Genomic DNA, 17429 nt, shown 5'->3' with positions numbered 1-17429 from the left:
GAGCCCTAATCTGGAATGTTATATCATAATGTGGTTTTGTTTGCTTGTTTGTTATTTGTTTTAGAAAGTGACGTTTGAGTTGATCTTTAAAGACTGAAAGTATGAATAGGTTGTAGGAAAGAGAACATTCCAAACAGGCTATGGTTCATGTAAATATTATGAAGAGGAAAGAAGATGGAAAAACCTAAGAGTCTTAAAAAAAGTCTGATGAGGCTAAAAGAGCTTCATGAAAAAGGTGGTTATAATGTCATAGCCATTAACAAATGTCTACAAAGATATTTTTTAACTCTCATTTCAATCAAATAAGCCACAATTTCACTTTAATCATGCTGCCAACATAATTATGAGTCAGTGCTGTCAAATATTCTTGCATAGTAGCTATTAGCACTCTGGCATTCTTAGAAAATATTTAGATTAAATCACACAAGAATAGACAACATGCAAAGTGGGTAAGAATTCTTCAGATTCTCTCTATAAATTCTCACATATTAGACTAGGTCAACCTCACACAAACACACATTTCACTAACCCCAGTGTAACTGTTCACACCGTGTCTTCCTCAGACTCGCTCAAGTATATATCACTGCAGACTCCTGGCGTGGCTTCGTTCAACTCTCCTGACATTCTTTTATCAAAACCCTCAGATCCCTCTCTTAATACTGTCATAAATATTTGGAACACTGGGACAGTTGATAACATTTATAATAAAATTAAACTTTAATTCAAATTATTAACAGATTGGATGGAAAGGTAGAGGAATCGCAATCAACAGAGCTTGCTTTGATCTAAAGTTTAATATAGAGGTCAAATCCAGACCCTCTGGAGCTACCAGTCTACATTTGCCAAGATACCATTATTTTAATTTTCTTTGCCTTAAATATTTCATATGGAGATGGATGGCAAAGGTCTGAGGGGGATCTCTGATTTTCTTTTTTCACTGAACAAAGTACCAGTAAGTAGATTCTCTCAAAAGTTACTTTTATTTTTCATTTAGTGAGTGCGAGAAAAGGAGAATCTAAATTTCCTGACTTCTAGCACCACTTTCTTTTCCTTGTATTTAGCTACCATTGGAGATTATATACTTTTTCTCATTATCTGCATTTAGTGGACTGTTTCCATTTCATGCTTGGGTAAATTGATTTTTGATAATAACTTTTAATTAACCTTCCTTTCCTCCTCCCTAATGATTTTGTTATTTGGAACTTTATTCAGCAAAATTTGACCCTGTTGACTATTTCATCCATAATTAACTTTACATTTAGCATTGCTGCTACTGTACACTCTGAGGTTTTATTATTATTATTATTAAAAATCTGTTTAGCACACATTTATTTGCAGTTTGCATGAATTATGTGAATTCATACTATAACCTCTCATAGTTTCCTGCACTTGCTTCTTTTCTCCTCCTTCTTATTTACCCTTTTCTGGTTTTTAACATTCAGCTTATTTGCAAATTCTTCTTTCATAAGAAGTGGTCTTTATGATTCATAAGTCATGGCTTTCATGTTTAACTTTACTTCAGAGTTCCAGAAATAAAAAAGACACTCAATAAATATTTAATGATTCAGAGCACTTATAGTTACTGAGCACCTACTATGTGCAAACTGTGTCATATGTGCTCTACAGATGGTATATTACTTATCAAAGCAATTCAGATCACATTATGCATTATTTAAATTTTGCATTGTTTTTAAGAAATTTTTAGTTTTATTTTTTAACTTTAATTTGGAGCTAATATTTAATGTTTATTTTTGAGAGAGAGAAAGAGAGGAGGAGAGAGAGAGAGAGCACATGCATGCTGGTGTGGGAGGGGCAGAGAAAGAAAGGGACAGAGGATCTAAAGCAGGCTCTGTGCTGACAACAGAGAGGCAGATGTGGAGCTTGAACTCAAGCTGTGAGATCATGACCTGAGCTGAAGCTGAAACTTAACCAGCTGAGCCGCCCATGCACCCCTAAATGTGGAACTATTTTAAAACGAATCTTTTCCTAATGGAAGAAAAGAGTTGGGAAGAGGGGAGCTTGTTTATCTTTGTACTGCAAACCCTTAGCATTTAACAGATGCCTGAAATAACTTATGGAACTCTACTTGTCTCAATGCAATATTTATTGATTCATCAGCTATTATACACCAGTTACTTAAAAATCTCCAACTTCAGTTTTTATCTTGGCTCACAGAGATTTAATTGATGAGAATTTTTTTAAAAAGTTCTTTATATTTTTTAGGAAGATCTTTTGTAGAAAAAGGGAGGGGACAACTTTTATTGTTTTAGCATTTTACTACAAGCAAAGAGTAAATTCTAAAGACAGAAGACACATGGAGAGAAGGCTGCATATGCTCTGAATCAGAATCCAATATATGCTGTTTCTCTGACAGCCACAGTTGAGAGATCCAGGAATCAAGAGGTAAAAATAAGAAAGGCACAACTCACTGTTACCCTATAGACCCATTACTAAAATCTTGCTTCTTATTCTCACACCGTATGCTCTGCTGGCCTAGAGATCTAAGTTCCAGAAGGAGCAATGCTTCTACCAGTAGACACAACATTAATTCCATTGAACTGGAATCATAGAAAGCTTATGAAAGAAATTGAAGAAGACAGAAAGAAATGGAAAAGCATCCCATCCTCATGGATAGGGAAAAAAATGTTAAAATGTCTATAAAACCCAAAACAATCTACACATTTAATGCACTCCCTATCAAAATATGACCAGCATTTTTCAGAACAAGAACAAACAACCCTAAAATTTGTGTGGAACCACGAAATTCCCCCAAATAACCAAAGCACTCTTGAAAAAGAAAAGCAAAGCTGGAGGCATCACAATTCTGGACTTCAAGCTATATTACAAAGTTGTGGTCATCAACACAGTGTGGTATTGGCACAAAACAGACACACAGATCAGTGGAACAGAACAGAAAACCCAGAAATGGACCACAACTATATGGTCAACTAATTTTTGAAAAAGCAGGAAAGACTCTCCAATGGAAAAAAAGATAGTCTTCAACAAATAGTGTTTGGAAAACTGGACAGCTACATGCAAAAGAATGAAACTGGACCACTTTCTTGCCAAATAAATAAATACATACATACATACATACATAAATTCAAAATGGAAGAAAGACCTAAATTTGAGACTGAAAATCATCAAAATCCTAGAGGAGAACACAGGCAGCAACTTCTTTGACCTCTGCTGGAGCAGCTTCTTACTAGACACATCTCTGGAGGAAAGGGAAACAAAAACAAAAATAACTATTGGGACTTCATCAAGATAAAAAGCTTCTTCACAGTGATGGAAACAATTAACAAAACTGAAAGGCAACTGACAGAATGGGAGAAGATATTGGCAAATGACATACTAGATAAGGGGTTAGTATTCATAATGTATAAAGAGCTTGCCAAACTCAACACATCAAAAATCCACAAATAATCCAGTTAAGAAATGGGCAGATGACATTAAGAGACACTTTTTCAAAGAGGACATCCAGATGGCTGACAAACACATGTAAAGATGCTCAACATCACTCATCATCAGGGAAATACAACTCAAGGCCTCGAAGAGATACCACCTCACACCTGTCAGAATGGCTAAAATTAACACACAAGAAGTAACAGGTGTTGATGAAGATGCAGAGAAAGGGGAACCCGCTTGCACTCTCAGTGGGAATGCATACTGGTGCAGCACTCTGAAAAAAGCATGGAGGTTCGTCAAAAGTTAAAAATTGCTATGACCCAGCAATTGCACTATTGGTATTTACCCCAAAGATACAATAAATACTGATTCAAAGGGGCACATGCACCCCGATGTTCATAGCAGTATTATCAACAATAACCAAATTATGGAAAGAGCTCTTCTATTGACCAATGAATGGATAAAGAAGTGATATATATATGCATATATATATACATGTGTGTGTTATATACCATATATATAACATATGTACACATAATGGAATATTACTCAGCCATAAAAAAAAGAATGAAAATTTGCCACTTGCAATGACATGGATGGAGCTAGAATATACTATGCTAAGAAAAATAAGCCAGACATTCACACATATGTGGAATTTAAGAAAAAACAGATAAACATGAGAGGACAAAAACCACAATGCAACCCAGAAAACAGACTTTAAAAAAATTTTTTTAACATTTATTTATTATTAAGAAAGAGAGAGAGACAGAGCATGAGCATGGGAGGGGCAGAGAGAGGCGGAGACACAGAGTCTGAAGAGGGCTGTCAGCACAGAGCCCAATGCGGGGCTCAAACCCACAAGCAGTGAGATCATGACCTGAGCCGAAGTCAGACACTCAACTAACTGAGCCACCTATGGAACCCCCACAGACTCTTAACTATAGAGGATAAACTGAGTGTTGCTGGAGGGAAGGTGGGTGGGGGAGGGTCTAAATGGGTGATGGATGAAGGAAGGAACTTGTGATGAGCACTGGGTGTTTTATGTAGGTGATGAACCCCCGAATTCTACTTCTGAAACCAATATTACACTATTATGTTAACTGACGAGAATTTAAATGAAAACTGAAAAAAATATAAAAAGGGTTAACTGTTTCCATCCTCATTTCCAAAACAAATAAAATTATTTGTTTAACGGTTTAGTTTTTATATAGCTTTACATTTGCATATGTTTTTGAACAATCATAGTATTAATTCTCATGAAATAACTAAATAGAATAAATCAGGGGTCCACTGTCATTCTTAAATCAACTGAAATATATACTGAATCACTCATTAGGGGTATATAGTAAGTGGTATTGAGCACTTGTTTTATTTTTAAATACTTTCTTCTTTAAAAAAATCTCCACAATATTTTAATGATTGGAAATTCTCTAATGATAAGAGATAAGAATGGATTTTTAATTGTCTAATTATTTGAAAAGTGTTAAACACTATTAATTCTTCTATGTTTTTACCTGAAGGCAGATATATATATATTGGTTTGCTATATGAAACCAAATTCAGCACAACTGTATCTTTTTAAAATATATTTGCTTTTAAATCATTTGTATATGTATTAGTCACTTTTTTATACATAACTAGTAATCCAATAATCACTTTTGGCCTTTACACACTTGGAAGTCAAATCTCCCTGAGGATTTTTATTTCATTTACAAGTGTAATTTGTTTGAAAATTTAACTGATTTCCCTTTCTTGAAATGGCTTGTGTTAGAAAAGGAAATAAATGCTAATAGGAACACAGATGGAGGCTGCAGTGCTGGGAAAATCAACCCTGAAAACATTCATTGACAAGAATATATTATGTGTGACTTTTAGACCATACATTCACACAATTTAAGGAAAGGGGTGGGGGTTGGAAGGGAAGGAGGCATTCAGAAAAGCAAAAGCTTTTATTTTTTAAATTAGTAATGTTGTTCTATTTGTGCGTATGTATGTGTGTGTTTTATTTTATGAGAGAGTTGAGGTGGCTAAATCAAAACAGTTTGAAATTAGCCTGTTGAAGTAAGCAAAATAACCATTAAGTAACAATCAATAACTAATTTTATTTTTTAAGATTATTCCACTAGATTAGTCTTTGAAAACAAAAATAATAAGAGTGTTAATCAATTAGTCATCTTTATTCTAAATTAAAAGGTAAAGCTTGAGGAAAAAAAAAACTGTCCTGAGGTAATAGGTATATGATTATCACTGTAAAATAGGGATTTTCAATAGAGGTGAAATTGACCCAGAGGAAAAGACAGGCCTGGGAGGGTGAAAAAAAACTTAGATATTAAAATATTTTTGCCCCTCAATAGCTGAAATCTATGAATTCCTAAGTGTTTAAAATTTTTGTTAGTGTTGTGATAATTTCTTTTTGCAGACAATAATGAAAAAGATTGAGAAACACTGCTATACAGTATGTAAAAAATTTTAACGGTAGAAAAAGTAATATTTAAAAGCAAAATATTTATTTGTAAAACATAAAACACACATGTATTAAGATTTACTTTTGGGTAGTTGCTATGACATATCTCAGATGTTTTCTTCAGACTAATTTCAAATCCACTCCCAGAGAGAGAGAAAGAAAGAAAGAAAGAAAGAAAGAAAGAAAGAAAGAAAGAAAGAAAGAAAAGAAAAGAAAACAGTGTTGTGAAATGTAGTACAAAGGTAGATTGATAGATAAATATTTGAAAGCATTATTTCGTCTCTCCTCACCTGGTTTCAGTGTTTTCTAATATGTGAATTAAAATATCTACAGAGAAAATATTTTTAAATCTTATTAATTCTTTGAGCCTCAGATGGATTAAGCTAATTTTATTAATTCAAGAAAAAGAAAACCAAATTAAAAAAGGGGGGACTAGATAGAAACTCTCTAAATGATCCTTTAATCCTTTTTTATAAATCCAAAATTTTTATATATTCTTTTTGTAAGGAATTTTGGATTTTTTTTCAATGTCTTTAAAAAGTGGAGCAACACTGACATCCAGTAGTTAAGTGAATCCCAGCAACATTTTTAGTTTTGATAGAAATGTACATTCAGAACAGAGATGCACACACAGACACAACACATTCTGCATCAATGACACTGGCCTTCTAGAATATTCTTTTGCATTTTTCTTGTCCTGGTCTGAATACTTTTAAAACATAGTTTGAGTTGAAAGTTAATGCTGTCACTTGCTCCATATGATAATCTATGTTCCAGTGAATTACCCATCATCAGTATATTTCCTAAAGTTCTGCCTTCAAAGTTCAACATTATAGTGCAAACAAATCACTGTTTTGGATTTTTCAGCCCTACTCGCAGGAGAGCAAAGTGAGGTAATAGATTAGTAAATGAAATTATGAAATAAAGACTAATGACATAAGGGAAATGTAATGTCATATTTGTCTTCATATCTCTTCATAGTCTTGGTAATAATATTCTTCAATCAAACTATTTCCTTGAGTTATATATATAGAAAAATGTACATCTTATTCAGGCATTCAACAGATTCAAAAGACATCCATCTATGTCCTGAAGGTCATGTGTGATGCAAAAATAAACAGTATAAAATTATGTGCTAATGCTAAGGTATAAATGGCAATTAAAACTCATGACCTGGAAAAAGTATAAGCACCCCTATGATTAAAGCATCTGAAAAATAAATAAGAAATGAAAATAAATAAATCATCCTGACCACAAGTGGTTATGTTTTAGAAAGCACTGTGCCCCTTACAGTCCAGTTTCTTATTGGTAGTTATAAAAATAGTTATATAACGTAAATGCTTGAGAGCAAATAAGGTTTGGTCCTCATGCAACCCCAATTTTCTGGCCTTATTTTACAATACTATACATTGAAACAAATCTTGTCATAACCCTCTTCTTTTAAGGTTGCCTTTCCATCACTCATGGCTAAGAGTTGGCCACTTGGAGACAGAAAAGAAAGAAAAGAGAGAAGTTAATGAATCGGTGCTTTTCAAGGAAGACACAGAAAAGATCTATGTAAATGATGTATGCTTTTTTAAAATGAATTTTTCTTTAACTATAATTCATAAGTGAAGTTCTAGTTATTAGCATTAGGTTTAATATTCTGTGCATAACCAGGAAAATGTTTTATTTCTATCTGGAACTTGGGTCTTGATACAGTTAGCCATCCTTTTGAAAAAAATGGTTGTTGTAATATTATATATCTGGAGCAGCCCATATTGTACTTTCCAAAGAGAATTATAAGCAGGTAAGTTTGTTGCTTTGAGATCATTTTAGGGGTATGAACTTCAGAGACATTTGCTTGCTTTGGAAATTCTTTTCCTCTCTACATGCAATTGAATGCCTTAGAATAAACTCTTCACTACCTGGCTGCATCCAGGAACTTGCTGTGCTTCTAATAATTACTCACCTTGCTGCTGTTCAGCTTCAGAAGAGAAGACTGCTGTGGAGAAATAGCTCTAGTAGTCTGGCATAGAGAGAGAATAAAATACATTTTTCTGACAGTAATCTCCACCTCATTGTAAATTTTTGGCTTGCTTTCATGAGGCTTACCATGAAAAAATAAAATGAAGACTTTATACGTGTAATGTATTTTTCTTAAAAATAGGTATATGAAGATCAATAAAGTCCTCCAGTTTAGTGCATGAGTTGCCCAGAATATCACTGGACTAAAAAGACCCGAATTGGCACCAGCACTGTGTAGGACAGCTGTTCCCATTTCTTCCTCTGAAGGGGTCCTATGCATTGCTTTCCTGGCAAACACAGGGAACATGGATGGCCAGAAGAAAAAAAAAAAGTCGATATTTACATGATGGCAAAATAACCACATGATTATGTCAGAAACAAAATTAATTCACAAAAGAAAATTGACAGCAGAGAATAAAATAATATACACTAAATGGTATTGATAGTTTGTAATATGTTGCCAAATCTATCAATAATGATAAATGCATAACATACTATGAACCTTGACACATCTCACACTATATACTACTATTCTGACAACTATCAATTGTAAAGACACTTGAAAATATGTTTATTTTTCTCATCTCATGGTATTCTTTAGGGTTGATAGAAAATTAATCCCAATTCATTTACTTATTCAATAACTATTGACCTAGGACTTTCTATATGCCAGACCTGTGATAAGAGTGAAGAACTTACAGATGAAAATTAACTCCTAGGGTTTAAAAACTGATGCCATTCCAGATTCTTATAACTATCTTATACTGTTTTATGGAAGTATGATGTCCTATGTATATACCTTGTATAATAGTAATTCAAATTATCTATTAACAAATATGATTTATTTACAATGACAGACAAGAAATCTAAAATGAAGGTCAGACCTCTTTTGTAGTATATAGACTGACACTTGCTGTCTTTTTAAAATTCAATATTTATATGACAGATCCTTTATCTGAACCTCATATGCACAAGAAAGAATAGGGTAATAAAGTAAAACACAAAGAAATCATATCTTGGTTGATGATGGCCCAATGTAGTTCTAATGATATTAAGCAAGATTTAAAAAAATATAAATAAAATCCAAGTGTAACTCACCCCCACATATATATTTAAACTAAAAACAGGAAAATTTAGAAAAATGGTGAGGTGGGCAGAATAATGCTTCCCTTCCTCTAAAGATGTCTATCTTCTAATCTCCAGAGTCTGTATATGTTAGGTTATATGACAAAAGGGAAATACGGTTGAAGATGTAGTTAAGGTTACTAATCAGCTGATCTTAAAATAGTAAGAGTATTCTGGATTATCTAAGTGGGCCCCCTGTAATCAGAAAGATCCTTAAGTGTGAAAGGGGAAGGTAGAAGAGGGAGAATGCAAGAGATACCATGGGAGATAGGCTCATTCCAATGTCATTCACTTTTTTTTTTAATTTTTTTTATAGTTTATTTATTTTGAGACAGAGAGAAACAGAGCATGAGTGGGGGAGGGGCAGAGAGGGAGGGAGACACAGAATCTGAAACAGGCTCCAGGCTCTGAGCTAGCTGTCAGCACAGAGCCTGATGCGGGGCTCGAACCCACGACCTGTGAGATCTGACCTGAGCCGAAGTCGGATGCTTAACCGACTGAGCCACCCAGGCGCCCCAATGTCATTCACTTTGAAGATTGAGGATTGAGGCCACAGGCTGAGGAATGTGTGCAGGCTCCAAAAGCTGGAAAGGGCAAGGAAAAAAATCTGCCGTGAAAGAACAGCCCTGCACACCTTGATTTTAGCTCACTGAGACACATTTCAGACTACTGACTTCCAGTACTGTAAGATAATAAATCTGTCTTACTTTAAACCACTAAGTTTGTGGTAACTTGTTACAGCAGCAACAAGAAACTAATACAGATAAGTTCAACAGAGAAGCAGACTAGGAAATTGGAGGAACATTTGAAAAACTCTTCTAAAAGTCAATAGGGAATATTAAAGAAACGTTGTGAGATAACACAAATGACAAAATCAAGACAACAAGAGGCCTGGAGAAGAAGGATAAGCTGCAGAGCAAAAGAACTATTTGCCAGGGAAGAAACCGAGGGTCTGAAAGGTTAAATACATGCTGTAGGTGACACTACTGTGAGTGGACCCAAGCTTCGTCACAGATGATCTGATTCCCAGGGCCAGAGCTCTCTTGTAACAACTGCCTCCCTAGGAAAAGAGCTCATCAAAGAACCAGAGTAGATCACATCTCAAATAGCTCCCCCTTTGTTCCCAGAGTTGTCTGATTATTTACTCTGTTGTGTAACTTTTTATGGAACTTACCTGATTGATTTACATTGTGTATACATCAGCTTCGGTACCGTCCTCACCTCACCGAGAATGCAAACCCCTTACAAACAGAAACCTTTTTCATCGCTGTCTGTCCAGCTCTTAAACCCATGTCTGATCCATGGTAGGCCACAACATTTTTGTGAAGGAAATTTGCAGACTATTCACTATATGTAAGCCTGGGAACATTCTTCTTAGGTCACTCTCACTGCTTTTATAATGAGGATTAAAATAGACTTCAGGGAGTCTTTCTAGCAGTCAGTTTATAAGGAAACCTTGGCAGGAGCAGCTGGGACTGGGACAAAGGGAAGGCGAACACTTTGCTGGTGTAAAGTGAAAACAGCTGTTGAAATAGAGTGAAGTGTGTTCTGGGTACTGGAGCTAAGGGACTGGGGATGTCTTTCTAGGTGGCAAGATGATTTAAGTTATTCACCTCTTCCCCAAATCTAGAGAGATGGATAAAATATTTCCATAATTCAGCTACTGTAAATATATTGAATGGGACGGAGCTACGCCTTTAGCACTTGTGAGACCATGTGACCAAGCAAACAGAAAACAATGCTGCAGAATTATAAAAATATAGTTAGCAAAGGCAGAATCTGAGAGATTGAAATTTGGATAGTCCCAGAAACAGAAACATGATTTTACAGCAGCTAATTTAATAATTAGTGTTCAATTGGAAGTGAGTCAAGATGTAACATGTGAAACAGAGTACAGAATTTGATGATTGAAAATGAATCAGATGAGGCAGGAAGACAACCATACGGTACGAAGAAGGAATTACTCTCCCTGTCTCATTTTACTCTCAGTGCCAAAATGATGAGGCATTTACATATAGGTAATGCTAGGATCGCACCGTGATCATTCCTATATACTAATTCTAGTACGTATGTATATAGTCCACACACATATATTGGTCTTATGTTTATGAAATTAAATTATATAATCTATTTTTTACCAAATACTAACATACACATGAATGAGATAGATTATATATTGTATTTAGTTTACATGTATATGTATGTATTTGTGTGTGTATAGAGATTCACTTCAATGGTTTTCTCTTATCTTTTTAAACTTCTTTTTTATTATTTTATTTAATTAATTAATTAATTAATTTTTATCATTATGTTAAGTGTACTCTTTAATCCCCAGCACTTATTTCACCCATCCCTCCACCCATCTTCAGTCTGGTATTTGTTCTCTGTAGTTAAGAGTCTGTTTCTTGGTTTCTCTCTCTCTCTCTCTCTCTCTTTCTCTCCCTCTCTCTCTTCTTTGCTCGTTTTGTTAAATTCCTGAATTTACAGTAAAATAAATAAGGCCATGATATGTAACTAGCACTGTACGTTTTTTCTCACTCGAAACAATCATAGAACTATTAAAAATGTATGAGGCAGATACCATCAGATAATAGAACTGTAGCACTGTGATTCTTGAGAGAAGGAACGTGAGCCCCAGTCATCCCTGGTTCTTTGACAAGCAAGTCTTGTCTTCTAACCATGCACAGAGCGTTAGAACCTAAGGCAAGTGTGGTGGTCTTGCTGAGCTTAGAGGAGACTGAAGACATCGGCAAGTGTTGTATTGTGTGCAGAGAGCCAGTGAGGAGGGAGTGGTGTGGATGGGCAAGACCCAGAAGTCTGTGTCGGGGCTCCCTATGAGTTGTTGTCTGAAGACAGGCTACATATGGCCAGGGCAAGATTCTGAAAGGCCTAAGTATTCACTGAGATGGCTGAGGCTGAGACCAGCTGGAGATTACATGGGTGATAGGGAGGCTCTCTGTCAGCCAGAGTAAAGAAACCTGGCTTAGCACCTTGCACAGTCAGCCGAGATACTTAGAGAGGCCAAACTTTAGAAGAACTGCCTTCTGGTGTAAGGGTCATACTGTGCGACAAATAGCAAAAACAAAATAGACCTACTGTAGCAAAGAGTGAAATCAAGCCCAAAGAATTTTAAGAGTATCTCCTAGGAATTTAATTGCCTGCCAGGACACAATTTAATACCCTTTAAAGAACACAACAGAGTCCAAACCAGCTAAGCTGTATCATGCAGAGTATTTTATGTATAATCAAGATTGCTTGTATGGCAAAACAAAAAAAAAAAAAAAAAATTAAAAAAATAAAAGCAGGTAATTCTGGAAACTACTAACCCAAATGATAGAATCAATAGTAAAAAATTTTAAAGTAATCATAACTATAGCCCAAAACTTAAAAAAGATTGATATAATGAGAGAAGGGATGAAGAATCTTAATGGAGAAATGATAACCTGAGGCGCCTGGGTGGCTCAGTCGGTTAAGCATCCAGCTTTGGCTCAGGTCATAATCTCACAGTCCGTGAGTTCGAACCCTACATCAGGCTCTGTGCTTACAGCTCAGAGCCTGGAGCCTGCTTCAGATTCTGTGTCTCCCTCTCTCTCTGCCCCTCCCCTGCTCACTCTCTGTCTGTCTCTCAAAATAAAGACATAAAAAACTTTAAAAAAAGAAATGATAACCCTAAAATATATCCAAATGGAAATTCTAAAATTGAAAAAAATCAGTATATAAATTGAAGACTTGGTTGGATGAAACTTAACAGCTAATTGAACACTCAGCAGAATGGATCAGTAGATCAGTACAAAGGGGATTGGTAGAAATGATCTAATATGAAAACAGATCAGTAGCATCCATCCGATGAACAGAGGAAAAAATTGAAAAAAATATGAAAAGAACTGCAGTGACATGAAGGACAATATCAAGCAAACTAATATATGCATAATTTTAGTCTCAGAAGAAAAGAATGCAATTCAGAAAAATGGTTAAAGTAATAATAAATGACAATTTCCCTAATTTAGCAACAAACACCAATGCAGAATCCAAGAAGAAAAGCATTCCTCAGCACTTCACAACTGAACTGCTGAAAACAAAGAAAAAGAGAAAATCTTAAAAGCATCCAGGAGGGAGGGAGGGAGAGAGGAAGGGAAGGGAAGGGAAGGGATGGGATGGGATGGGATGGGACGGGAAGGAAGGAAGGAAGGAAGGAAGGAAGGAAGGAAGGAAGGGTGAAAGAGAAAGAAAGAGAGAGAGAGAAAATATGGGAAAGAGAGAAAGTATCTTACCCTGTGCAGTGTAGGCAGATGTTCAGAAGGCAGAGGAATTCTATGTCCATCAAAATCATACTCGAAAAATTGGGGTAAAATAAAGACAATTTCAGATAAATAAATGCATAAAGACTTTGTCACAAGACCTACTGTACAAGAGATATTGATAGTTCTTTTCGATCAAAGGAAACAATACTAAATGGAACATTTGAATTTATAGACAGGAATAAGGGGTACTAGAAATGATAAATATGTATGTAGATATAAAAAAACCTTTTTAGTTGATTTCAAAGATAACTGATTTTAAAGCAAAAATAACAGTATTTTGTGAGACTTATAAATGATCATATTTTCAAATTGTTCAAAAAGTAGAGGATATATCTAAAAATCCTACACTGAAAGTAAAATAAGATACTAAAATATCCATTTAATCAAACACAAGGAAGTGACATCAGCAGGAAGAGTAGACTAAGAGTCTCCAAAATCTACCTCTTGGTAAAAACATCAAGAATACTGACAAAGGGGCATCTAGGTGCTCAGTCAGTTAAACATCCAACTCTGGATCTCAGTTTGTATATGTGTGTGTGTGTGTGTGTGTGTGTGTGTGTGTGTGTGTGTGTGTGTGATGTCCTGATTGGTAGTAAAAAATTATGTTGTTTTAAGGAGATTTTCAAACATGAGCTTTTCCTTTAGTATTTTCTAAAAATATTCCTAAGGTTTTGATTGTTTATTTGTTGCTTGTATTACTCAGCTTATTTAGCTTGATATTTGGGCAAGTTTATTACTGGTAATTACAACTCAAAATAGCCAACCTGTTGTGTTTATAGCAACATGTAGATTATTGCTAATATAATATAACTTTGACTTTTAATGAATCTGGCAAATTTTACAAACAAGTATGCCAGGCACATCTTTTCATTACTGCCTAAGCCTCATTAATATGATGATTTTGTCAAGCATCTTGACTGACAAGTTAAATATTTCTGCCACACTCATGTAAGTTGTAAGAACAAAAACAGTGAAGAGGGAAGCTCTCCTTCTTTGCTCCTAATTAAACAAGTATTATCTTACCATTGTTGTTTTCCAGGTACTACATGCTTTTCAGGTCCAATAAAGTAAATGTGCAATTGACAAATAACATGTTTCACTCCCTAATTAAGCTCTATGGAAAGTTACTTCCTTAGGATACGTAATATCTCTTCAGCCACAAACACATTTTATTCAATTATATGTTACAGAGATCTAAAGCTATGCCCTTATAAACAGTCATTGGTGTGCTATTGTGCAGATGGCAGACAGCAACATAATTCCAATAAAAAGAAAATCAAGATTTAGCTTTAATCGATAGAAAAATGTCTATTGAATTATGGTCTACAGAAAATGCCCCATTTAAGACCACTATATTAAACAGTGTACACCAAAGGACCACTTTGGAAGAATTAGTAATTCTTTCATAACCAATATAATAATGTATCTTTTAATGCATTGCTTCTTCATTTAGAAATCGTAAGAAAATCTCTTCTATTTAATTAACTTCTTTGTTAAATATAAAATTATTCACATAGAACTGAACGCAGTGAGTGATATAAATTACATATATATGCATGTAGGAGCAGAGTGGAATGAGCCTTAGCATTTTGTCTGTGTGTTCCTATCACTTTACAGTGGGAAACTGATGAGAATGGGATTAAATGTCTTGACAGTATCAGCTAACAAATCATTCCTAGTACTGGAGCTGAAAGCACTTCTTTCTAGCCTTTCTTGTCATTTCTCTTTCCATTTTAGGAAGAACTTAATATTTATAGATTATTATAAAATAAAACTGTATAGTTTTCTTATTTGGAAGTGTGAACAGGTACAATAAAGTGTAAACCAAGAACTATTTTTGTTTTATGGTTTTGTGGGGCTTAAGCCTTCCATCACTGTTGATCCTACTCAGTGTCTCTGATATGCGGTTTGTGTTTCTTGTGCAAACTATTCAAGACAGTCACCTAGTGCTTCCTCAGCCCAATTGCACACCCATTCTAAATGTATGGCTTCCGTGAAAAGCCTAGAAATGTAGCTGTTGCTTGTTAAAAGAAAATAGACTGACTGATCAAATGTGCTTCAGAAGGAAAGAGGGTGTTAAATTTTCATGTTCTTTAGAACTAATTCCTTTCAGCATGCCCTATTTGCTGATGAAGAAAACTGCCTCTTGAATATCACCCATCTTCTCATGTATTTCACATAGCCCATGCAGTGCCCTCTTAGGTTACAAATTAGGATTTTGTTTGGAAGATTCTTTTTTTTAGTTTATTTATTTTGAGAGAGAGTGAAAGAGCATGCATGCACCTGTGTGCACTCCAGGTGAGGGGAAGAGGCCGAGGGAGAGAGAATCCCAAGCAGGTTTCACACTGTTATGGCAGAGCCCAATGGGGGGGCTTCATCCCACGAACCGTGAGATCATGTCCTGAGTCCAGATCAAGAGTTGAGGGCTTACCTGCTTGGGACACCCAGGTGCCCCTTGGCTAATTCCTTTTAACAAAACTGTTCTATCAGGTTTGTCATCAAAAAACCAAACTAAGACAAAACAAACAAAATGACAACTAAGTTTGTATTTCTCCAAATTGGAATGTATAGAACAATTACAAGGCTATAAAATAGGTCTCAAACAAATACCGGGATTGATTTGTTTTGTGTGCTTGAAATATATCATGTAATTAATACCATGGTGTCCATCACATTCAATTACTACACTAATTTATTGTCATGTACTGGTGTAAGCATTGTACATAGTTAGTGTTGTTTAATCATTGCTAGACCCCTATGAAATTCCTTCACAATCATATAATGACCCCATCAAAGATTGTGTTTACTTAGCGCTAATAACAACTAATTCATACCTATCAGTTCAAATCTCTTCCTATATTAACAGTACATACGTGAACTAAATTAATTACCAGTGTTATGAGGTAAATATCTCTGTTTATAACTGAGAATCTGAGGCACAGAAAATTAAGTGGTTTATCCAAAATCGTCTATCAAGAAAGTAGACTCAAGTTGAGTCAAATTTGGCTTCAAATTCCAATATTGTAGTTACTCAGGACCACAACATTAGGAAAGTACCCTAGAAGGCCATAGTCACAATCCACCACCCACCTACAATCTAGTGAAAGAGCCTAGAACTTCCGCCACAGAGTAAACCTCTGACTCAATCACATTAAAATTGAATCATGTTACATTAGTCACTTTCCGCATATATAGCATGGAGATCACTTTGATGAATACATGAGATTTTCCTTTATGGGAATAAACTCGGCACAATGTCAAGCACACAGTAGTTGTTAAACAATGACAGTCGGTAATACAGGTTATGTTAACAATACACATTTGTACAAAAGGAAATTAAATGCTTTGGATGGCCTACACACCTGTTTAGAAGAGAAGATGTTGAGGTGACAGAGATCATGCACACAAGGAATGTAATTAGTAGCTCTGCTACATCATAAAAAGCTGAATGTGGAAATCATGCCTTATTCCTTTTATACTACTGCTTAGAAGCTATCTAGTATATTAAGAGGTGTTCAGTAAATCATTGTTGAAATAAACTGAGCCCTCACTATCATGCATGTATTTGCTATGTATAAAATCTACTTATCTAAACAAAAAACATGCATGTGTTTGGTGCAAATTAGAACAGGCTATTAGTCAAAGAGACTTAAGCATACCTATGCTGAGTTCCTTTTTCTCTCCTTAGAGCAGTGAGAAAATATTCCTCAGTCCTCACAGAAAACTGGATTCTAGACATAGGCCGAGTGTGAACAGATGGGCCCCTGGGACACACGGAGGCCGGGGCCGGTTTCAGGCTCCCTGTGAGCCCTCACGGAACGATTCCAGTGCTGTCACTCCATTGTCAGGATCAACTAAATTCTACATAATACGTACAGTTCCTTAAGAAATTTCTTTCTCCAAATGTTAGGCAGAAGCTAGATTTTTGTAGTCAGTCAGGGAGGACACAGGAGAAAGAATTTTCCTTCCTTTTTTGGTGGCCTATTTTTTTTTTCCCTCTATATATCATTTTGTTTCATAGAACTAGAAAAGAACAAATGAGCAAGTGAATTTTAAATTACTAGTTACCTTTTCCTTACACTTAACCTTTACAAAGTTGCTTAGAACCAGTTAATTAACCCAGT

The sequence above is a fragment of the Crocuta crocuta genome, unplaced genomic scaffold, assembly GCF_008692635.1.
Source record: "Crocuta crocuta isolate KB4526 unplaced genomic scaffold, BGI_CrCroc_1.0 scaffold125, whole genome shotgun sequence".
In the NCBI taxonomy this organism is placed as follows: Eukaryota; Metazoa; Chordata; class Mammalia; order Carnivora; family Hyaenidae; genus Crocuta; species Crocuta crocuta.
The sequence above is the reverse complement of the archived record's forward strand: the minus strand, read 5'-3'. Positions refer to the sequence as shown.